At 44.4% G+C, this 20,884-nt stretch overlaps 1 protein-coding gene across 6 annotated transcripts in view; it reads left to right on the forward strand.

The window, feature by feature from the left end:
- The first annotated feature begins 6,779 nt into the window (after positions 1 to 6,779).
- Positions 6,780 to 20,884, forward strand: part of SGCG (sarcoglycan gamma) — a 31,648-nt gene continuing 17,543 nt past the window's right edge. For 3 of the 6 annotated variants that reach the window (XM_053385903.1, XM_053385902.1, XM_053385897.1), the window contains exon 1: positions 15,764 to 15,874. The gene's annotated coding sequence lies outside the window, so the exon portion shown is untranslated. Of the gene's footprint in view, positions 7,082 to 8,559; positions 8,678 to 15,759; positions 15,875 to 20,884 lie in introns of those variants that run through there. The other 3 variants (XM_053385901.1, XM_053385900.1, XM_053385899.1) reach the window with 2 other exon arrangements.

The raw sequence follows: 20,884 nt of genomic DNA on the forward strand, positions 1-20,884 counted from the left end.
AGAGAAACAGAAAAATTCAAAAAAAAAACCCCACAAGCTCCCAGATTCCTGCAGAAACCTCCCCAACTGTTCCCCCAGCCACCCAGCACACAGAAATTCAAACTCAGAAAATTTTTTTAAAAAGACCACATGGCCCAATGGTCACAAAAATAAATAAATAAATAAATAAATCCACAAGCTCCCAGATTCTCGCAAACCCCCCCCCCCAACACCAAGTCCTTGAATCCCAAACACCCCAACCCAAAATCCAAAAACCCCCCAAAAAGTTTTAAAAGTTTAACTTACCAAATGGATGCAAAAGAAGTTCTGGAAAAGTTTTGGAAAAGCTTCAAAAATGAGCAAAGTCTGAGAAAAGGCTACCAAACCGCGTGCTAACAGTTGCTCCTCGAAGTCAAGTCGCAACTGCAGCTGTTCAAGCAAAGCACCCTTGGTTTTAACGGTTTTAAGACAAAGGAAACAAAGACGAAAACGTCTTGCGAAGCACACCCATAGGGAAATTCGTCTTGTGAAGCAACTCGAAAACGGAAAACTCTTTCGTCTAGCGAGTTTTCCGTCTTGCAAGGCGTTCGTCTTGCGGGGCACCACTGTATAGTGGTTAAGAGCGGTAGTCTCATAATCTGGTGAACCGGGTTCGTGTCTCCGCTCCTCCACATGCAGCTGCTGGGTGACCTTGGGCCTGTCACACTTCTCTGAAGTCTCTCAGCCTCACTCACCTCACAGAGTGTTTGTTGTGGGGCAGGAAGGGAAAGGAGAATGTTAGCCGCTTTGAGACTCCTTCGTGTAGTGATAAACCGGAATATCAAATCCAAACTCCCCCTCCTCCTCCTCCTCCTCCTCCTCCTCTTCTTCTTCTTCTTCTTCTTCTTCTTCTTCTTCTTCTTCAACACATATACCCTAAAGTTGATGGGCTTTGCCATTCAAATGGTGTGCGTGCACATAATTGTGATCAATTATACAGGGAAGGGCTTACCTGGGCCCGTGGTATTTTATTCAAGTTGGCACCCCTGCAAAGCAGGATGGGTAGGGAAGTGATGAATGAGTGACTACTTCCAAAGCCCTGATGTCTTGTGCCAGCCATGATAGGTGAAGAGCGTTCATTTCTTTTTGTAACCAATGCTCCAGAATTCCATGGGTAAAATGCCTCTAAGGGAAATGGAGTGGTTTTTAATCTGGTGGATCCAAGGCCGCGTGTGCCCTGTCCCCAAAATGCCCCATTTGGACAAAATGAACTGAACTTCTTGGCAGGTTTTGAATAAACATTCACAAACTTTTTATTGATAACAGCTAATTAGATAAATTAAGGATCTGTACAATTTTGTAACATGCAGAAAAGAACACTTGTTGATAAACCAGAGAGAGGAGCTGAGGGAAGTCTGAGGGGGGAGGGGAGGGGTTACATTTTGGGGAGGGGGAGAGGGAAATAGGGGGAATTAAGGATGATATGTATTTTGAGAAAATGTTTTGTTGAAATTCCTAATAAAAAAAATATTTTAAAAAAACACAATTTTAAAAAATGCCCCATTTGGGGCCTCACACTGGCTACCAATTGCCTAACCCCCACCAGAAGTAGAACTGCACCCACAGCCCCACCTATGGGCATGGTCAGGGCTTCTACAATGGACATGGCTCCTCTGTCCCAACCTAAATCCCTCCACATGCTACAAAGGATGGAAGAAGCTGCATCTAGCTCGTGGGTAGGCAAACTAGGCCTGGGGGCCAGATCTGGCCCAATCGCCTTCTAAACCTGGCCCACGGACGGTCCGGGAATCAGTGTGTTTTTACATGAGTAGAATGTGTAAAATGCATCTCTGGGTTATTTGTGCGGCATAGGAATTCATTCATCCCCAACCCCCCAAAAAATATATAGTCCGGCTCCCCACAAGGTCTGAGGGACAGTAGACTGGCCCCCTGCTGAAAAAGTTTGCTGACCCCTGGCTAGCTACAGCTATACATTATTGTCAAGACCTAGTAGAATGCACAGTAATGGTGGATTGGTAGTGGATTTATTCTGCTTTATTCTCCAATGCTTCCCCAAGTTATTGCCGTCTGGAGGGGTATAGCACAAGAAAAGTGAGACAACAAAAAGACCAGAACATTTGTGGTGTAGAAAGTCGTGGGATTTCATCAGGAAGTTATAGGATATGCACTGATTGGAAATGAAGCGGTAGGACTGCCCCCAAACCTTTGTGGGTGCAAACAGTATTAAAAGTGGGGTTTGCTTATGACCACCCCAATAGCATCACAAGCACAAATTATCATGCATGCACAATAAAAAAAGGATGTCTGAAGGATCTCTATATTGAGAAACGCAGTCTGCAAAACAGGGGAATGCAACTATTTGGCTAATACTGAATTCTGTGTTCATATTGGCTAGATATTTGAGGAGAGATGATAGGAAATCCATTAGCGTCCATGAATCATAATCGAGTGAAGCAGAAGCCCTGCAAGGGAGCACTCAAGAGAAACTTTAATATTGCCTGAAATCAAAATTGAAGCTATTGTGCCCAATCATGGATCATTTATATCAAGGCCAAAAAAAAATCTGCATTTTTTTGTATTCCTGTTCCTTTTTGCTGGTTTCCCCTGTGAAATACTAATTTATTTTGCAGATAACATAATTTAGCTCACAGTTCTTCAGCTGAATAGCATATACAGTGATCTGAGATTCAGGCATTAGAGCAGGGACTTGCATCTAAGCTTCATGAAAATACTAGCCAGGACAAATGGAAAGAAAGGAGTCAGGTTTTGACAGAAAAAAAAGCAGAGTGAAACTATTTGACCAACTGTAATGATTTTTAGACAGCAAAAGTTGCTGACTTACACCTCAGGGTGCTGAAGGAACCAGCAGTGAAAATATCCATTAGCATTTGAAAATCTGTGCAAAACAGTACTGTATAAAAATCTCCAGTGAAGGTGAAATAATGAACTTTTTCTTTTTTTCAAGAAAAAAAAGATGTGAGGATTTACAAATCAATGCCCACAACTCATTTAGAAAGTAATTTGATTTTTTAAAAGAAAAAAAAATCTAATAGCATCTAGAAGAAAAACAGGCAATCACTAGAAACTCAGGGAGGTTTGAAATACAGTTAGGAGATCAGGGCAGAAAGCATTGACTACTCATTTACACATTGATCTTTCTCCAGGACTTATATCTTAAAAGTGTATTGATGACTAGCCCCTGGGCATGATCTGAAAGTACATGCAACAAGCTGAACTGAAGCTTAAGTCTGGGACAATATTGTTGCATGCCACTCCAATCTCGGAGCAGCGCAAGGTTCCGGGAGGTTACCCAGGGTTCGGTTTCCTCGGAATGAGCAACAGTGGAGACTGTGGTGTCTTTAGGATATATGGTTTATTTACACACATAAATACAACCTGAGCCTAAGATGGAGGGGCTCGCAGCATTAACACCCCAGCAGTGGCGTAGCGTGGGGGGTGCCAGGGGTGCCGGCCGCACCGGGCGCAACATCTGGGGGGGCGCGAGTCCAGAGGGCCCAGCTGCATCGTGCCCTCGGCCCGCCCCTATTGTCAGAGCGGCCGGCCAGCCTCCGCCTGCTCCTACCTTGCCCACCCAAGGACTGCGGCAGCGCCCACCCCCGTGGCCACTTACCCCGCCCCGCCTCGCCCATTGGCTCGCCTCCCTCGGCCCCGCCTCTCTCCGATGGCCGTGGGGGGTGTCCTGCTCGGCGCCGGCGCCTTTTTTCAGGAGGTAGGGAGGCTGGACAGGGAGGTGGGGTCGGAAGCGGGCAGAGAAGGAGGGGAGCTCGTAGCCAAAAGGGCTGCGCCGGCCGGCAAAGGGCTGGGGAAAGTTTGGAGAGGAGAAATGCACCGTCATGATTTCCCGGTGGAAGCGGCAGGATTAGGGATGGCAAAGCGTAATTACGCACGAATTTCGCTGGGTGAGAGCTTCGGGGATCGATCGGCGGAAATGGGAATCAATTGGAATATGAGAAAGAGAGAGAGAGAGGGACCATCATTCATAGGCATAGATCTGTAGGGTTAGGGGGTGCAAATCCACGGGTTAGGGGGCGCAAATTACTTGCCTTGCCCCAGGTGCTGACAACCCACGCTACGCCACTGCACCCCAGAAGTTATTGCTTCTCCCATAGACCGAGCCTTAGATTCAAGCAGAAATCAAGCATGCCACTCACACTCAGGTTGCTGCCTGCTTCTTGCTTCTAGACCAGCCCAAACACACACTCTGTGGCTATTGTCCTTCTCACTACCAGCCAGGTGAGAGAGGGAGCACAGAGGCACTTCCTTTCTTACACTAAGGACCCATAATCAGGGGCCATTAAACAGTGGAACGATCCATTAGGTTTTAACTCTTGCTGGATCCAAGAATTAGAAAGGACTTGGGCATCATTCAGCCTAACCCCGACCCAAACTCAATGGGATCCTCCATTAGATTTTAACCTTTGCTGGATCCAGGAATTAGAAAGGACTCAGGCACATGAACATAGCCAGGATTTTTGTTGGGTGGTGGGGAAGAATCTCAGTTTGCTATGTATTTTTATTGAATTTTATTGTTTTAGGGGAAGGCAGCTGCCCGTCCCTTGGCTACGCCCCTGCTCAGGCATCATTCAGCCTAGCCCCCACCCAAACTTAGAACACTATGATGTACAGTGGTACCTCGGGTTAAGTACTTAATTCGTTCCGGAGGTCCGTTCTTAACCTGAAACTGTTCTTAACCTGAAGCACCACTTTAGCTAATGGGGCCTCCTGCTGCCGCCGCGCCGCCAGAGCACGATTTCTATTCTCATCCTGAAGCAAAGTTCTTAACCTGAAGCACTATTTCTGGGTTAGCGGAGTGTGTAACCTGAAGCGTATGTAACCTGAAGCATATGTAACCCGAGGTACCACTGTATATAATCAGCAGTGCAGATTCATGCATCCTATTGATTTCAATTACATACGTAATAGGAATAAGGGGAGAGCGCTGATTGAAACATTTCTAATACTTACTTTTGTCCGTATCTAAATCATGCAAAGCTACATATCAGGTCACAGATTCTGTTTAGAAACAGTGGGTTCAAACTCCCAATACAGTGGTACCTTGGTTCTCAAATGCCTTGGTACTCGGACAACTTGGAACCCAAATCTTATTGGTTTCTGGGGTTATAAAGTTTATATCAACAGTAGACAGTAAACAAAGAGTGGGTTATCCAAATATTTTCTGTTTACTCCTCACCTTGGATGATGGTCTCCCACAAAGGTCTATTGGAGATTTTTAAAATATCATGAACACTTTGAGTGCAATTTTCAGTTGCATTCTTCTGGAAATCCTGGTATGGCAACAACAGAGTGAATTAACAGGGACGTACCATCCAGAATGCGGCAGCTAGACTGGTGACTGGGGGCGGCCGCCAAGACCACATAACACCGGTCTTGAAAGACCTGCATTGGCTCCCAGTACATTTCCGAGCACAATTCAAAGTGTTAGTGTTGACCTTTAAAGCCCTAAACAGCCTCGGCCCAGTGTACCTGAAGGAGCGTCTCCACCCCCATCATTCTGCCCAGACACTGAGGTCCAGCACCGAGGGCCTTCTGGCGGTTCCCTCATTGCGAGAAGCAAAGCTACAGGGAACCAGGCAGAGGGCCTTCTCAGTAGTGGTGCCCGCCCTGTGGAACGCCCTCCCATCAGATGTCAAAGCGATAAACAACTACCTGACATTCAGAAGACATCTTAAGTTCTGGGAAGTTTTTAATGTGTGACATTTTAGTGTATTTTTGGTCTCTGTGGAAGCCGCCCAGATGGGTGGGGTACAAATAAAAAATTATTATTATTATTATTATTATTATTATTATTATTATTATTATTATTATTTTGTAGCCCTGCAGGTTTTGTATGTATTTCATATATGCAAAATGTTTCTTATCATATATTTGTTATAATGTATGCCATAGGTGTATGCATTTTACAAACGGGAAGCATTGCTTATTACATGTATGTATATATTAAACTTTCTTCTTTAGTGATCACTGGTAGCCGAGTAAGATTGTCTTCCCTAAACACGGTTTTAACAATGAGGCCATAAGTGACTGTGGAGGCCAATTCTGGATCCACACGTCCTTCCACAATGGGGACATTGGTTCCCTGGCGGGAGTTGATCACAGTGTGGATTTGCCAAGCACTCCTTCCTCTTAGCACGTTAACATACCTATTGTGTGTCCATTGTTAATCATCCTCAGGTGGACCAACTGAAATCAACGGGTGAAGTTTCAAGTTTTAAAACACCTGCTGGAAAGGTTTCTATTTCGTCAGGCTTATGCAGTCTATCTTTCCATAACAGTTAGCTGGTCTTAGTTGTTTATTTCGTTCTCTAATAGTTAGCTGATTAGTTCTGATTTAAACGTGTGTGTGTGTGTGTGTGTGTGTGTGTTAACTGTACAATTGCTGTGAACCACTCTGATCATGCTGCAGTATATAAACCTCTTTTTTTAATAATAAACTTGCATCGATTAATTTTAATGTGTCTGTGCCCATTAGGACTTAATGTAATATCCATTGCACACACCCACAAACACACCCCTCCTGGTCAAAAAGCCCACCCTCGTTATCAACACAGGTTAAGTTTATTGAAACTTGGGTTTTACAGCTCTGCGACCAAAGAATAGGACCCTTCGTCTCCCCCCCCCCCCAACTCCCCTTCGGCTTATGGAAGTGGCGGCGTGGGAGCGAGCAAATGCACGCGCTCCTCCTCGGCGCCCCCGCAGGCCGGCGGAGGCTGCGCGGGGTTCGCTCTCCTGAAAAGCAGAGGCGCGCGCGCCGGGGCGCAGCCGGGAGCCGAGCAGCCGCCAGCTCGGTCTCCCAGCCGCCGCGCGAGGGACGCTGCGTGTCTGCCCGCAGCCTGGCCCTGCTCCGAAGTGGCGGGAAGGCGCCGCGGCGGGCGGAAGAGACGCTGCCTGTGGGGTTGCTGCGTTGTTGTTTTTTGGCGCGCGTTTTGGGAAGGCGCCGCTTCCGACGGGGAGACGGGATAAATAAAAGAAGGAGGCTGGTGTCGCCGGGTCGCCCTCGTGCCAGCCTCCCAGAGAAGGAAGGAAGGGACTCTTCTCAGGAAGGCTTCTGGAGGAGCGGCAGGTAACAACACCCTCCACTTCTTGCGTCCGCGAGGCACATTTCGCTCTCCTTATAACAGAGCAGTCCCAAGCACGGAATACGGGAGGGTAAGTAAGCCCCGCTGGGTTAAGAGGACGCCTACTTCTGAGTAAACGTGTTTATAGGGTTGCACCGCACGCGTGTTGCATGCATCCTGACGATGTCTTGCCTTCTCTGCACTCTCCCTCTCTTTCAACCCTTCACACACACACACACACGCATCTCAGCTGCATACACAGCTGTCCCTCTTTATTCAGCAGTCCCACAGATGGCTTGTTTTATATTACAGAGCCCTAGCTACGGGGGGGGGGGGGCTAGCTGTGTTTTATGCCCCATGTGAAGCTTCCAGAGGGGGCGCCATTGAGGCTCCCAGCCTCTGTTTGCGTGTGTGTACAAATGTCAAACTGGCTCTTTGACCTGAGTGAAATAAAGCCTAGTTTTGCCCCTGTTTATTATATATATATATTATCCCACCCTTCTTCTGGGGAGCTTATTATATTTTGCTTTCCCCACCTTCCTATTTTATCCTTTATGTTGAGGTATATGTACTATTTCTAAACATTCAGATGATGCTCCTTGAGCATACTATATGTCAAGTTCTCCCCGCTCCACTTCCCAGTATTCCTTGACCATTCACACTAATCACTGCAGAAGTATCGTTTTCCCCATGGCTTAGAATCTAAACATTCATCTTTCCTTTGGAAGCATCATGCCTTAAGTGTGCAGTGTTTCTACACCATGTCCAGAATATGAGGAGACACAGAATCTGAATGCCTGATTCCGCTGATTGAAATAATTTGACAGACAAGCTTCTTGAGTTTAGCAGATCGCTTGGCGCAAGTATTGTGTGGCCCCCATCCTTGTATTTGTTGTACCCAGCAACAAAAACTCAAGCTGATTCCCACAACATGCATTCTGCCATTTGTTACATGCATGCAGCTTGCTTCCCTTATCAACTGAATATGATTTGGGTGTTTTATAACATGCATTTTAGTGAATTTCGTAATTTTATTTGCTGTGGTTTTTTTTAGTGTCCTCCAGAGTTGGGTAAAATGAAATCTGTGCCCATGGTATTTGAATCATGAATGTAATGGTTAGAAGTAATCACTGGACGTTGCAGCCTTTGAGTAATGACATGTGGGAACTCACCCATACTGCCAGAGCAAGATGAAATCAAATGTCATTGGGGCAGTTAGCTGAAATCAGCACTGGTATGTCTGTTCTGACATTGCAGAATTTTTGAATTTAGGGGGTGCTGTTTTTAAGCACTACTTTTATAAGCATCTGAACCTTCCATTTTCATATTCTCACAGCTCTCATATATTAGAATCTTAAGATTTATTGCTATGCAAGCATGTCATAAAGATTTGATCCTGTCAGGTGATCTGGATATATTTCAGTGGTTTGCTTTGAGTGAACTACTTTACATATCCTAATAAGCATCTCTTTCATCTTTTTAGGGCTGAGTCTTCAATCAAATATTTGTTTGCCTGGTTCAAGATGTGAACTGTTCACCCATCCACAATGCTCACAGATTACGATTTAATTCCAGCTCTAGCATTTTCTTGGACAGACTAGGTATATTCAGCTGCAAATATCTTGCATTCAAAAATGCTTTTCCAGCCTTGTCTCATATCCATCACTTCTTTCTAAATCATGTTTTCAAACTCACGTTGTCTATGTCTTATGCGTAGGGCTGAATATCGGGTCGCAACCCATGAGCAAAGAGATCGTGGTGGGAGGATAGACTTGCCTTGATAAAACTAGCCTAAAATAGTCAAGCCGTGCCAGAAAATAATGTGGGGTCCTATTGAACTCACATCTGCATTCAAACAGTCATGGAATTAGCATGTGTCCTAAACTTAATTTATTTTTGCCACAAAGTCTTCTACTGAACACGCTTCAAATAGTAATTTAAAGATTATCTACCTTAGGTAGGTGGCATAAACTGGCATGGTTTCTATTCGTAGGTGATATTTAGCCAGAATATAACCTCAAGCCATTCAAAACAAAAACAGGAATTACCCAGAAATTCATTTTTTCCTAAACTTACTGTTGCATTTTTCAATGCTTCGTAACAATGTATTAATCACCCCATTGTTACCTGAATTGCAGGGGAGCAATTATCACCATATTTTTAGCAATCTATAATGAAACATTTAATTGTATCAGAAAAAGCTGGCTATTCTACAGCACGTAGATGCATTGTCATATTAAAGGCCTGAAACACTCAATGAAAGGCAGTTTTAATCAGCAATAGCAAACTGGTGCATTCTTATTAATTTATCTTTCATATCCATTTTTTGTGAGCACTTGATGAAATCATCTGAGAAAATATGGTTGTAAAATTAACTCTTCTGTTCAAATCAATGGGATTCACAGTGTGCCTATTCAGAAGTTAGCCTTATTGAGTTCAGTGGTGCTTACTCCCAGGTAAGTAGGTATAGGACTGCAGCTTCCAATGCTCTTAATGGTGGTTTCATTGAACGTTATCGTAGAACAGTTGGATTTAGAACTATGCCCAGTGACAATAAAACCATTCCATGTGATTCAAAGTTTTAATCCAGTAGAGGTCACTGTAGCTCAAGAGGCAAAACATTCAGCTAATTAAAAAAACCAACCAGCCTCAGACTTTATATCTGTTGTACTTATATTAACCTAATATTTCACTTCTGCAACCTTTTATTTTAATCAGATTATTTAAACTACACGGGTGTGGGGGTGGGTGGGATGTGTCTGCTTCAGAGCCGCACCTCCCTGTCATTTCACTCTCCCTCTAGGTTAGGCTGCCAGCGCTGCTTCTGCTAAGGAAATCTGGATGCTAAGGGGGCAATTGCAGGTGGGCACAGCTTTCTATAATGTGCCAGAGGACTTCACCCCAGCTGGTGTGTAGCGGGGACTATTTGTGAATCCCCTACATGGTACACCACTTCTGTAAAATGCAATAATATTTTGTTGTTGTTTAGTCGTTTAGTCATGTCCGACTCTTCGTGACCCCATGGACCAGAGTGCGCCAGGCACTCCTGTCTTCCACTGCCTCCCACAGTTTGGTCAAACTCACGCTGGTAGCTTCAAGAACACTGTCCAACCATCTCGTCCTCTGCCGTCCCCTTCTCCTTGTGCCCTCCATCTTTCCCAACATCAGCGTCTTTTCCAGGGAGTCTTCTCTTCTCATGAGGTGGCCAAAGTATTGGAGCCTCAGCTTTAGGATCTGTCCTTCCAGTGAGCATTCAGGGCTAATTTCCTTAAGAATGGATAGGTTTGATCTTCTTGCAGTCCATGGGACTCTCAAGAGTCTCCTCCAACACCTTAATTCAAAAGCATCAATTCTTCGGCGATCAGCCTTCTTTATGGTCCAGCTCTCACTTCCAATAATATTTTAAGTACCGTATATATGTTAAGTTTAACCACTTAATCCTGTCTCCCTGATTATTTACTGGGTTGTAAAAAATAATAATAATTCATATATACCCTATATGTTAAAGTGGATAAAGGATCAGTGGCAGTGAAAGCAAAGAAGTATCTCAGATTTTCATATTTAATTGGGAATGTGCCAGTCCTCAATTTATGATCTAGAACTGTTAGCAAGAAGCCTCATCTCATCCTACTAGTCTTGTAGTTCCAGGCTTCAGCAAAAGAAGCACAGAATTATTATAGGGGAGGGGGGATTATTAGGGAGAAGTGAGCTATGCTTGGTAGTGTTCCCACGCCAAGTTTACCGTATTTTTTGCTCTATAACACGCACCTGACCATAACACGCACATTGTTTTTAGAGGAGGAAAACAAGGGGGAAAACATTCTGAATGAAACAGTGGATGTATCATTTTTGTGCTTCATGCTGTGGCCACAGACATGTGATCTGATGGTGAATTTGGGGTGACCCAATGCAAAGATCCTGAGAATCCCTGTGGATCCATGCTTTGTAACCACGTTTTTGCACCATTGCAGCCCCAGGCAACAGTGGGTGCGTGATTTTTGGGGGGCAGGCTGTAGCCACGGACATGCTATGTGATCTGATGGTGAATTTGGGGTGACCCAATGCAAAGATCCTGAGGATCCATGTGGATCCATGCTTTTTAACCACATTTTTGCACCATTGCAGCCCCAGGCAACAGTGGGTGCGTGATTTTTGGGAGGCAGTCTGTAGCCATGGACATGCTATGTGATCCGAAGCAGCCGCTTCGTCTTTTCAGGTTTCCCTTCTCCGAGACGCGCGATTTGATTTTTGCCTGATTTTTTTTGCCTCCCCTCGAGCCATTTGGCTCCAGGGACCACACATTCGCTCAATAACACGCACAGACATTTCCCCTTCCTTTTTAGGAGAAAAAATCTGCGTGTTATAGAGGGAAAAATACGGTATGTTGTCGTTCCCCACTTACACACACACACATTTAAACATTAGCAGTTTTCATCATCAAATGTGTAACGTTAATGAAAAACAAAATTTAGGGCTACTGTGGAGTGAGATAATGTGCTCCCGAGCTGTTCAGTGTATGGATGAGTGTACGGTGTGCAGGATGGGGAGCGCATGGCTAGTGTCCACTATGTGCAGAGCATTAATAGTTCCAGCCTGGTTGGAAGCAGCACTTGGATCTCTGTTGTGCTGCGTGTGTTCTGGGCAATGCTATACTCTGAGCAAATTATACTCGGAGTGATGCTGGCGAACCCCATACCTGACAATAGATACTGCTGATCTCCAAGAGAGGCAGTCCATTTTAGTGCTTTGTATATAAAGCCACTGGAAGCCGTCACCAGGAATAATGGAGTGAAGTGTCACCAATATGTGGAAGACACACAGCTTGTGTATTTGTTCTATCTGAATCGGGAGAGGCAGCCCAGGTTCTAGACAGGTGTTTGTAGACAGTGAATGTAATGTTTCCAAGGGGTTGCTCGAGAGTAAGCAAGCAAATATTTCCCTGCTTGGCTGTGAAGCCTTGCTTTTGCTGCCAAACTAAACCTTATCTGTCTGGAGCCCCACTCTCCCGTGGCTGACTCAATCGCTGGCAGAATCCATGAGTGGGCGGTTCTTAAACTTTCCCCAGCAAAGCAACTCCTTGATGCCAATTCTGCGCCTCTGCGCGAATGCTTTCTGCGCAAGGAGGGCATGGGTTGCAGAGGACCCCTCTCCCCACTTCTCCCAGGCACGGAGTCCTGGGACCACCTCGCCACTTCCGACTCCTGCAGCTCCTCTCCACTGGAGGCGTGTTTACTCTCCTCCCTTGAAGAGGAACTGCTCCCCACGATCCCTGGGGGTTCTCTATAATCCATTTGGCTTTTCCTCTCTCCCTCCTGAACTGATGGCAGTTCCCTGACAGTGAAGGACTGGATGTGCCCCCAGCAAACAAATCTTGAATCTTGAAAACAATTGTGAAAAGACAACGGTGTCATGTGTTCAGAGTTCTGACATTCAGGAGGTGAGAAGATGGCCTGTTTTGCCTCCTAAAAGCTTCTTTTATTTATCAACAAATAAATATTTGTATAGTTCGTAATTTAGCATAGAATCTGAAGCTCCAGCCCTAATACACAATGTGCAAGATATTTAACAACACACCCACCTTCAAATTTGCCTCTTTCTCTGCACCAAATCTTAATTTCTGCAAGTAGCTTATTATGGCTGTCACACAGCATCCCTCCTACTTCCAAGTCTGTATAATGAAACCATGTGCACAGACATTCTCAGAGAGGAATGTTATGCTTGACATAAGGCTGCTGCTAAAAATAATGGCATATCTGCACTGAGTTGTCCTTTTCTTCTATATTTATTTGAGAGATTTTCTGTAACACTCCAGCACTGCCAATCCTGGGTGGGCATTTCCATATGGATTACATCATATAAAAGCTTGGAAATCTAGATAAATTTCAATATGTAAGCTCCCTTGCCACATTTTTTGATATAATCCCATAGGCTCCACAAACAGCAGCCAATGATGTGGTGCAAGGGAATGCCTAGTATTATGATGTCATCACATGGGATTAGTCATCCTGCATGTTACCAGGGGAGAGGCAAGAAATGAACATGGGGGGGTCCCATTTTAGGTTGCAGCCATATGTTGTATATAATGCATAGTTCTTTCTGTCTTTGCGGATTCCCAGACTTTGAAACTCTCTCCTCCCAAGGATAGGGGAAAAAGCATGCATATTTTTATCGGAGCAAGCAAGAGATAGGGGGTTCTTAGAGGTTCCTGGTACAGTCATACCTCAGGTTGTGAATGTGATCCGTGCGGGAGGCACGTTTGCAACCCACAGCATTTGCAGCCTGAAGCGTCGCATCTGCGCATGCGTGTGACGCAATTCGGCACTTCTGTGCATGCGTGTGACATCATTTTGCGCTTCTGCGCATGTGTGAGCGCCAAAACCCGGAAGTAACCCATTCCAGTACTTCCGGGTTCGGTGCTGTCCGCAACCCGAAAATGAGTAACCCTCAGCGTTCATAACCCAAGGTATGACTGTAGTTAACTGCTAGATTCCCTTCAGTGTAGTGCTAATGGGTCTGCTCGTGTTCTATCTACATGTCCACATGTATGTTTATGGAAGTACAGTACCACTTTGGGAGTCTTTAATCTGGGCACAGTTCACGCCACAGAGGCTCTTGTGTTATGCTGCTCCTAATTTAATACTGCCAACACAAGTCTTGTTGATATGGGGAAAATAGCAAGAGCCACGCACATTATTCTACTTGAATACTGTATTCACACCAAATTTTGGACCATAAGTAAAATGGCTTTGTGGCTTAAAGTGCCAAGACAAAAATGCAAAATAGAAAGAAGATTAGTTTTTACCCAAAATCCACAATGCCTGGACCTTAAGCTTAGTTACTGATGTAGAGATACAAATAGATGGAGAGGAGAGATTTGCCTTTAAGGGGCTGGGAGGGCACTAGGGAACCAAAAGGGCTGCAGTGGAGGCTTAAATGCATAAGAGGAACATGCTCCAGTGCAAATAACGAGTTGGGATAACACAATGGTTGAAAAACCGTGAGACTGGGGAAATGAGAGATAGAGGTCAGAAAGAGATGGTAATAATAACTTACCTGAAGGAAGAGATAAGTTATTTCCTGAGTTTCAGCTTGCAGGTGCACAGTCATGACTTGAGTCTTGATAAAAATTTGTCTGGTGATTTGAGTCTCAAAGAGTCAGCCAGCTGCCTCTGTTTTCTGAAACTTTTGGTTCAGTTGTGGATGGGGTGGCCAATAAAGGTGGCCTTTAGCTGGATCTGTCCCCAAGTGTTTCTGGACAGGGACATAGCTATTTTCTTTTATCCACTGGAGGAATTCACCCTGCTTTCTATAAATCCTTCTAACAATGCTCCAAAAATGGAATAAACTCTGGCTTATGCGTCTCACAAGGATCCTGAATAAACCCAAAGAAAGCAGCAAACATGACTAAGAGAAGGAGATGGGAAAGATGGAGAAAGGATCTAGCTAAAGCTGAAGAAGTTCAGCTCCTGCAGCCATCCTTGGGGAAAAGAAAAGCATGGAGAAGCCTAGCAAGCATTGTACCCATGAAGCCAAAGAGGTTGGGGATTTGAGGAATGCCCAGTTATAGGCAAGGGATTTCCTGTCGGGCATCTACTCTAATGCAAAGGGTGATCTTGTTAAGGACAGGGCTAGACGCAGGACACAGGTCTATCTGCTGGCATCACAATGCGGTTTTTCCACTGCAGAATTTCTGCATGGTCATGAAAAGATTCCTAAGCCACTCGTAGCATCCTTCTCAAGTGACCACTCAGGAAAGAGTGGAATGCAAAAAGGGTGTTTAATCTAATTACCAGCTTGCTGGAGGAAACAATTAGAGAAAACTAAGGGATGCAGGTGGTGCTGTGGTCTAAACCACAGGGCCTAGGGCTTGCCTATCAGAAGGTCGGCGGTTTGAATCCCTGTGACGGGGTGAACTCCCGTTGCTCGGTCCCTGCTCCTGCCAACCTAGCAGTTCGAAAGCATGTCAAAGTGCAAGTAGATAAATAGGTACCGCTCCAGTGGGTAGGTAAATGGTGTTTCCGTGTGCTGCTCTGGTTCGCCAGAAGTGGCTGTACGCCGGCTCTCTTGGCCAGTAAAATGAGATGAGCACCGCAACCCCAGAGTCGTCCGTGACTGGACCTAACAGTCAGGGGGCCCTTTACCTTTACCGTTAATGGCCAAATAAGAGTGTATACTTGCATTAGATATAGCAAAAAATCTGGAGATGCGCCTAGCCACCATATGCTTGATGACACACCTATTTTAACCTAGCATTTGACACCTGGACTTGCCCTGTTCTTCTGAATAATAATAATAATAATGCTGCTTGCAACTATGTTGTCCGTGTGACTGCTCGCTCCCATGCACCGCTTGCTGCTCTGAGTTGGGATCACACCAATATAGCCTTGTTACTTTGCAATTGCGCTGCACTCACTGCTCTTGCCAAGCCAGAATAGACACACAATTTCAGGGCACCTGCAGGGTTCCAGCTGATCTGAGCTTCTCAGTAACAGTGGGATGAACAGAAGTCAAAGAAACCTGTGTAAATTCCCCTGCAAATAATAATTATTTTAAGTTTTTTCGCCTCTCGTTGAAGCATTAGTGCAGCACTAGCTAGTTTGTCATAGATTAATTTTAGCCCTGCCTGTGTTGCCAGTGAAAGGCAGTGGAATGTGAGATGTGGCCAACCATGTAAACAAGTCCAGCCACGCCTCGAATATCTTCCACTCTAGATTCAAGTGGAGAAAATCATTCTATAAGGCAGGGAGAGTCTGATCCTAGTTAGTTCAGCAAACCGTACTGCTTTAAAATCTTCTAAGGTAAGTCTTTTACATATGCTTGGATGTATATATGTTATGAGCCGTAACTAAATTGTACGTGTCCTTTTCTTGTTACACTGCTTGCAGTTCTGTTAATCTTCCTTTTGGGCCTGTTATCTTAACTTCAAGCACCAAACTTTACGTTTAATGTTTTGTATATCATTACTGATTTAAACATTGGTAGAGCTTCAGCTTAGCAAAGCAAGTTTTCTTCATTGCATTCAATTACATTATAGATTAGCAATATGTTGTTTTTTTTTAATGTTACTCTTTTCTTTTGGGGACAGTCTGATTTACACAGGATGAATGGTCTCTGCACTCTCCAAGAAAACTCTGGCTTATTTTGCCTGATAGTTTTCCTGTCTCCCCTGCCCACATCCTCCCCACCCCTAAAACAAATGGCTGCAACTACATAGATAATTTTACATGGATAATTTTCTTACTAAGAAAAATATTATCATTTTTATTTAACAGAATTTCACTTGTTCTTGTCACATATGGATGTGAATATAAAATCTTGTGCTTCAGTTTTATGCTCTTTTAATCCAGTGGTATTATGTACACATATGTATCAGTAAGGTTCATTCTGTTGTATGTGATGCATCAGCCACAGCTGAGCTCCGCTGACCTAAACTGTTTCCACAAATGACATACAAATTCTCCCAGGCATTTAAGCAAGGAGCCTTTTGTATTCATGCAGGATTTTTGTGACTCTGGAGGTGGGGCTAAACATGCTTCTGCAGCCAGACAGGATCATGTTCTCCTTTAGTTCAGTACAGTGGTACCTCGGGTTACATACGCTTCAGGTTACAGACTCCGCTAACCCAGAAATAGTACCTTGGGTTAAGAACTTTGCTTCAGGATGACAACAGAAATCGTGCTCCGGCAGCGCAGCAGCAGCAGGAGGCCCCATTAGCTAAAGTGGTGCTTCAGGTTAAGAGCAGTTTTGGGTTAAGAACGGACCTCTGGATCGAATTAAGTACTTAACCCGAGGTACCATGGTAATTCCTAAATAGTATGGTCAAGATTCAGCTTCAGTTTACTTCTCTGCATGCTAGCTTTTGTGCATTGAGCTATTTGCAGGAGATCAGGTGAGCACAGACCCTGGTTTTTTGGTAGGGTTAAGCTTATTACACATTATGTCCAGCAGTTGGACAGTGGAATGTCTCTCTCCATTTGCTTCCCCCAAATCCGCGCCAGAGGGTTCCCCAACCCTGTGGAGCAGATTTTGAGGAGGACAGGAGGGCTGCAAGGGCCTGGAGAAGAGGAGGAGGAGGAAGTTCCATTGCACAAGGAAAAGTTTTGCACCACTGTACCAGTAAGCTAAGTCCTAGAATTGTGCTCTAGAAAAAGAAAAAATCCTGACAAGTTAAAGTACTTAATTTTTACTTAGGGAGCAATTCTTTATTTTTGGTAATGTTTGTCTTCCCGGCTTTTAAATAATTAAAATAGCCCTATCTTGCTTAAACAGAGAACAGCATGCTCCAGTAATATATTGTAGTTTGTAGCCTCTTATTTGAAAGTAGCCTGTGAGAGGCATTTAATAATCACATCCCACTCTTTTGTGGAACACTGATAAAGGTAGAAATGCATTTCCAATGTAGTGAAACACCATGAGACATTATTAATGCACTGTCACTGCAAAACTGATATTTAGCACCCCCATATGCTTTACTGGAATTTATTGTTGCTTAGTCGGTAACAGCACAATCATATAATGCCTATTCCTAAGGATGCCTACTCAGAATTAAGTCCCATTGAGTTCAATGGGGCATACTTGCAGATAAACAAGTATAGGATTGCAAACTCAGGTGCGCTCAGTAGCACGGAGTTCCTTCCATCAGCTTCAGCTGGTGGCCCAGCTGTGCCCCATTTGGCCAGGGATAGTGTAAGTACTGTTCATCTATGCTCTGGTAACCTGTAGGTTAGATTACTGCAATGTGTTGTACATAGGGCTGCCTCTGAAGACAGTTTGGAAGCTTCAGCTGGTGGAGAATTCAGCAGCCAGATTGCTCACCAAGACCAAACAAGATCTGATGTGCATCCCCTGTTGTCTCCCCCCCTCCCCCTTTGCTAAAAGGAGCCACAGGTAGAAGATTGGGGCAGTGGCACAAGGAAACCCTTTGCAAAACCATGCCTCTGCCAGAATATAAGAGCTTTTTTCAGAGAAGGGGCATGTCCCAAGTGCTTGTGGATATCTCCACAGTTATGGCTGGGGGTAGGCCCCAAAACTGGGCATTCTGTAGGTGGAGCAGGGTTGGGACAGAGGACTTGCTGGATCCATGACCCCTTTATTCCTTGAAGAAGAGGTCTCAGGATCAGACCTTCCCTCTGTGGCAGCCTGAAGCTAGTATAACAGTTCTCCGCGTTATTGGAATGGAAGAGAAGAAAAGGAAAAAGAGATGCACGGCAACGCGGAAACCCCTGCTATGCCAGCCTCCTACTCTGACTTGCCAGGAGCCAGCAGGGCTTTGAAAGCTGCTATTTACCGCTTCGTACCCCTCCACATCCCACTTAGGAATGCACTCATACTCACTTTGTTGTTGAGCCTCATAAATATTTACTAGAAATTCAAATATGGGTTTGGAAGACTCAGCGCTTGTTTGCCGATGAGTTTCTCTCGGGGAAATTCTCACAAGGATTACATCCGGTCCATATTGATTGAGTTCTGTAGTGGTGAAAAGTTGTTGTTTCTTCTTCTGAGTGACACCACAAATAGCATTGTGGTGGTGATGTTAACTGATTGCAACACTCCTTGCGCTAAATCCTTAGCTCAGGAGCCTTGGAAAACCCTTTCATGTCTTGCGCGATCCCTGCGGTGAGCAGTCTGCAGCTGTTTTCAACTTACGTATATTAACACAAGGAGTTCCTCATCTGTATTTAGGGCTTCTCAAGGCTCCTACTGTAGATGACAATAGGCTAGTTTGCATGATATGTGCCTGCCTGTCTGACAGCCCTGATGCATGGATGGGAGTGAGCAGACACATTGCCCCACCCACTCACCTAGCGTGTTGTTCACTTCTTATGCACACTTGGACGCATTGCCCTGCTTCCATCTATACATACACACACAAAAAATCATCCCCACAATCCATGCACTTTGTATGTGCATCGCTAGAAACTGGACTGGTGCCACAAGTACAGATGGAGATGGTGCACCAGAGGGACCAGAAACAGCTGTGGGCACTTGATCCCCTCCAAAAGGTGGCCATTATGCAAAGTGGCCAGGGCTCAAAGGCATGGCTTTCTTTTAGATGACTGAAAAGAGTAGCATCTCAAAGAGTACTATGAAACAGCATGGTTGTGCGTAAATATTTCACATTAAATTGGCAGTATTCTGAAAGCAAGTATTCTTCCTCCTTTATTGTTGTGCTAGCACAGAGGCAGTGCAAACTTACAGTGCTAACATTTAACAGCAGGTATTACACAGTAGGAATCATCTTTATGTTGTAAAATTGGTTGGTGATTGTTATTTGAATAGTTGGGCATGAGACTAAGAGCGTGGGGAAAGCTGGGATTTCTGTACCTTCTATATGGGTGGTTTTTATGTAAACTGTTCAGAGGTTCTCTTGCAATCCAGTGGTATACAGTGGTACCTTGGGTTACATACGCTTCATGTTACAGACTGCGTTAACCCAGAAAGTTCTCTTGTTGGGTGGGTAGTCTCTTCTTATGGTTTAGTCACTGCTTGGCACCGGACTTGGTTGCATCTGAGAGGAGTACTTCTTGTTGCTCTTTTCCTTTTAAAGAGAGAGAGTGAAGTTCTTGCCTAGCTTCCTGACTGCTGGGTCCTTTTATGCTTTCCATGCCGGTTGTGATGGCTGAATGGCTACAGGTTAATGAATGAACAGTAATCTACAGGTTAATGAATGGAAAACGAAAGGGAGAATCTTCTTAATGAGCAATGAAAAGAAGCTGGAAGTAGTGGTTTTCTTTATTAGCCACCAAATTGAATTACCTCTTCCTCCCCCTGCCCCCAAAACTTTTGAACATTTGCTTTAAAAAGCCTATTTCCTTGCTCTCTGGACACACTGTAAGTAGTGAAGTTCTACTGTTGTTAATTCAAACTGTGTAGCAGCTGCTGTGGCTATTATTAACCAGCAATGTGCCTGGCTATTTTCTCAGTGTGTCATTAAATAAACACGTTGTCAAGTCTACTGACTTCGCAGACTCTAGAAATTTACTTTTAATCATTAGTTGTTCAATTTCCAAGTTTTAAACTACACAAACTTAGCTTCCTTGGGGAGTTTTAAGTAGAGGTTGGATGGCCATCTGCCATGCATGACCTAGCTGAGATTCCTCCATTGCAGGGGGTTGGACTTGATGACCCTCAAAGGATCCCTTCCAACTCTACAATTCTATGAGTCTCGTTCATTTTGATTATAATCCAAGAAAGCCCATGCTTTCAAAGCATGTATGTTAAGCAAAATTCATGCTGGAATGTAAATGTCTAAAGATAGGAGTTCTACATGTCTCTAGACTGCCATTAATTTTCAGCTCAGTTTTTTATAGCGGCATGGTTGTAAAATAAAGGTTCAGCCATAGGAGTCGTTGAATCTTTGAACTAACAATAGTTGTTGCAGCTCAATGCTACACATCATGTTACATTGGTTTTGCAGATTCCTTATTCCAGTCGTGGGGTAGAGTGTCTCCATATTCTTCTACCATTCCTATTCACTTTAAATAGGATGTGCATGATAGCATCAATATATCCATAAATAAAACCAAATCCTATAAATTACATATTTCTGAATGTATAAAGAATCAGGGAAGGAATTCATCTGATTTATGGGTTGCATCCATCTAAGTTCTACTAAGGGTAAAGGTAAAGGGACCCCTGACCATTAGGTCTAGTTGCAGACGACTCTGGGGTTGCGGTGCTCATCTCGCTTTACTGGCCGAGGGAGCCGGCATACAGCTTCCAGGTCATGTGGCCAGCATGACTAAGCCACTTCTGGCAAACCAGAGCAGCGCATAGAAACTAAGAGTAGGCAAATTGATATTAGTGGG

This window comes from Podarcis raffonei, chromosome 4 (genome assembly GCF_027172205.1).
Source record: "Podarcis raffonei isolate rPodRaf1 chromosome 4, rPodRaf1.pri, whole genome shotgun sequence".
NCBI classification, from domain to species: domain Eukaryota; kingdom Metazoa; phylum Chordata; class Lepidosauria; order Squamata; family Lacertidae; genus Podarcis; species Podarcis raffonei.